Here is a 4,107-nt window from a genome sequence, read left to right as displayed (position 1 = left end):
CGAGGTTGAGGCCAGCTCATAACTTTGGGCTCAGGAGCTTGCTGAGGCCTAGTCCACGAGGGAGAGAGACGAGTGACCGTCCATCATACGCATGCCTCGGCAATCTACTCTCATTGCATAGAATAGTTTGAAAATGACAATGATGAATGCATGATACTTAAGAGCGCGGAGGGAAACAGGTTGGTAGAGAAGATCAGGTGATGATATGTCTACAAATATCTTGCTCTTTCTCGTTCGTTTGGAGATCAAGAAACTATGGTTGTTTTTTTCAAAAAGATGGAGGAAGAAGAGGAAAGAAATAGAAATCAGGCAACAGATCAAAAAACAAGACGATAGATTCCTTCCCAACTATAGTCAAATTGCTGGACCTTTTTGGGAAGGTAATGGTGTCGTTAGAAATTATAGAAGGTGAGAAGGTGTTCAAGGCAAAGTGCACCCTGATCTTCAGCCCACCGCCCCTTCCGAGACGAGGGACCATATGCCGCATCCCAATTCAGGAAGAGGGGTTTGGGAGCGAGATTTGGCATGACGCCTAGGTAGGCGTGCCCTCGGCCGAGTGACCTCAAGCGCAACTTGTGTTCAAAGACTCGATGGTTCGCGGGATTCTGCAATTCACACCAGGTATCACATTTCGCTATGTTCTTCATCGATGCGGGAGCCGAGATATCTGTTGCCGAGAGTCATGTGGACTAAATAGCATTGCAACACCGGGGACCACTAGCAAGCTAGCCATGCCCCGGGGTTAGGCACAGTGTTCCTTGATGTCTTTGGCGTCGTTGGTTCTTTTACCCCGAGCCACCACTCCAAGGAGGGGAGGCGGTCGAGGACTTGGTCGAGCGACGGACGATGTCATCACCGGCAGATTAGATGACGCGTGCGCGGTCTATTTTGGTCATGGACACAACAATGATCCTTCCTAGGTTCACCTACGGAAACCTTGTTATGACTTCTCCTTCCTCTAAATGATAAGGTTCAATGGACTTCCTGCGACGTCGGGGCGGTTCGCCGCCCCCGCTGTAGCGATCCAAACACTTCACCGGATCACTCAATTGGTACGAGCGACGAGCGGTGTGTACAAAGGGAAGGGATGTAATGCGAGTTCATGACTCGTGCTTACTAGGCATTCCTCGTTCAAGACCAACAATTGCAATGATCTGTCCCCATGACCCCATCATGATGAAATTTCCCAAAATTACCCGGGCCTGTCAGCCAGGGTTATATACTCGTTGAACACATCAATGTAGCGCACGCGTAATTTGTATGCATATGTCCACGATTTACAACAACTCTTGTTACTTGTCATGTTGATGTTTCTCTTGCTATGTGGGTGGAAGGAGAATGGAGATGGACAATTTGAGACAGGCCATATGTGATTGCATCATGTGGATATAAATGTGATCTTCTCATGCACTTACTGTTTTGGTGACAATCGGAGATGGATCGTACATCGATAATATATCTTGCATTTTCTGCTTCTCATGTGGACTCATTCTTGCACATAATTAGTGAGAAATTGAAACAGTCGTGTCTAAAAGGAATGCAATTTAAAAGGAGCTGACCTTGGATTATAAATTTAAGATTAATAACCCCAAGTGTGTACAAACTCCTCAAAACTTCACATTCCTCAAGCTGAGCCATATAACCATCCTTCTTGTTGTTCGAAGATCAAGTAACTATGGTTGTTATTTCCAGAGATGATGAAGGAGGAAGTGGAAAGAGACAGAGCACGGGCAAGATACCAAGGAACAAGCCCATAGGTCAAGTTCCTTCAAAACAATAGTATGATTGTTGGACCTTTTTTGAGAAGGTAATGGTTCCATCGGAAATTGTAGAAGGTGAGAAGGTGTTGAAGGCAAAGAGCAACTGTTGCTTTAACTTGTATGCATGTGTCCAAGGTTCAAGCACCTCAAGCCTTCATAATGTTGGACATATTTGCATTTTTTATTAATTTACTCTATGTGAAAAAATATGGCAGTATTGCTAGCAAGATTAATAGCATGATATAAAATATTCATACTAGTGTGTAATAGACAAACATCATACAAAACTATGAAACACAGGTACTGTGCATGCATGAACCAGTGAGAGTATGAATAAATCAAACCTTCTAGTCGGAAAGGTCAAAGACGCAGTAGAGTCATCGACGGCCTTCTTCACGGTGTCATTGCTTTCACCCATTGTGAAGTCAGGTAAGACAAAGAAGTAGTTGAATTCATAGATGTAGATAAAGGGCACTCAGCAGTCACACCGAGACGCTTCCCAATATTGCATTGCACTTCTTCTGGTGTAGGATCTCAAAGGACGGGCTCCAGAGGCCTGCTCTCCCTAACGGCTATGCATTCGTTCATTGGAACGGAGTAGCCCAAAGTAGCAGTGGTGAGAGGAACGATGGTGGTATTGAAAGATCGTGGATATCGCCTAGAGGGGGGTGAATAGGCGCTTTTAAAATAATTGCGGTTTAGGCTTGAACAAATGTAGAATAAACCTAGCGGTTAATTTGCCAAGCACAAAACCTACAACAACTAGGCTCACCTATGTCGCCAACAACTTATGCTAAGCAAGATAAACAACTAAGTGATAGCAAGATATAAGACAAGAAACAATATGGCTATCGCAAAGTAAAGTGCATAAGTAAAGGGCTTGGGTAAGAGATAACCGAGGCACGCAGAGACAACGATGTATCCCGAAGTTCACACCCTTGCGGATGCTAATGAAGGAAATATGCCCTAGAGGCAAAAATAAAGTTATTATTTATTTCCTCATATCATGATAAATGTTTATTATTCATGCTAGAATTGTATTACCCGGAAACATGACACATGTGTGAATGCATAGACAAACATAATGTCACTAGTGTGCCTCTACTTGACTAGCTCATTAATCAAAGATGGTTATGTTTCCTAACCATAGACATGTGTTGTCAGTTGATTAACGGGATCACATCATTAGGAGAATGATGTGATTGACATGACCCATTCCGTTAGCCTAGCACTTGATCGTTTAGTATGTTGCTATTGCTTTCTTCATGACTTATACAAAGTTCCTACAACTATGAGATTATGCAACTCTCGTTTACCGGAGGAACACTTTGTGTGCTACCAAACATCACATCGTAACTGGGTGATTATAAAGGAGTTCTACAGGTGTCTCCGAAGGTACATGTTGAGTTGGCGTATTTCGAGATTAGGATTTGTCACTCCGATTGTCAAAGAGGTATCTCTGGGCCCTCTCGGTAATGCACATCACTATAAGCCTTGCAAGCAATGTGGCCAATGAGTTGGTTACAGAATGATGCATTACGTAACGAGTAAAGAGACTTGCCTGTAACGAGATTGAACTAGGCATTGGATACCGACGATCGAATCTCGGGCAAGTAACATACCGATGATAAAGGGAACAACGTATGTTGTTATGCAGTTTGACCGATAAAGATCTTCATAGAATATGTAGGAGCCAATATGAGCATCCAGGTTCCGCTATTGTTTATTGACCGAAAATAGTTCTAGGTCATGTCTACATAGTTCTCGAACCCGTAGGGTCCGCACGCTTAACGTTACGATGACAGTTTTATTATGAGTTTATAAGTTTTGATGTACCAAAGGTTGTTTGGAGTCCCGAATATGATCACGAACATGACGAGGAGTCTCGAAATGGTCGAGACATAAAGGTCGATATATTGGAAGCCTATATTTGGATATCGGAATCGCTCCGGGTGAAATCGGGATTTTACCGGAGTACCGGGGGGTTACCAGAACCCCCCCCCGGGGGTTTAATGGGCCTACATGGGCCATGAGGGAGAATAGGAGGGCCGGCCAGGGCAGGCCGCGTGCCCCCGCCCCCCTAGTCCGAATAGGACAAGGAAGGGGGGGCGGCACCCCCCTTTCCTCTTTCCCCTCCCCCTTTCCTTCTCCAACAAGGCAAGAGGAGGGAGTCCTACTCCCGGTGGGAGTAGGACTCCTCCAGGCGCACCCCTAGGGGACCAGCCGCACCTCCCCCTCCCTCCTTTATATACAGGGGCAGGGGGGCACCCCAAGACACACAAGTTGATCATCGTGCTCGTTCCTTAGCCGTGTGCGGTGCCCCCCTCCACCATATTCCACCTCGGTC

The 4,107-nt window shown here is 45.3% G+C and overlaps 1 non-coding gene across 1 annotated transcript; it reads right to left on the bottom strand.

Annotated features, from left to right (window-relative positions):
- Window positions 1-526: 526 nt before the first annotated feature.
- LOC119345828 lies at window positions 527-682 on the bottom strand. The gene has a single exon (XR_005167212.1). It is a non-coding gene; the product is annotated as a 5.8S ribosomal RNA (ribosomal RNA).
- Between the last annotated feature and the right edge of the window lie 3,425 nt (window positions 683-4,107).

Source organism: Triticum dicoccoides, unplaced genomic scaffold, assembly GCF_002162155.2.
Source record: "Triticum dicoccoides isolate Atlit2015 ecotype Zavitan unplaced genomic scaffold, WEW_v2.0 scaffold30917, whole genome shotgun sequence".
NCBI lineage: Eukaryota > Viridiplantae > Streptophyta > Magnoliopsida > Poales > Poaceae > Triticum > Triticum dicoccoides.
The sequence above is the reverse complement of the archived record's forward strand: the minus strand, read 5'-3'. Positions and strand labels throughout refer to the sequence as shown.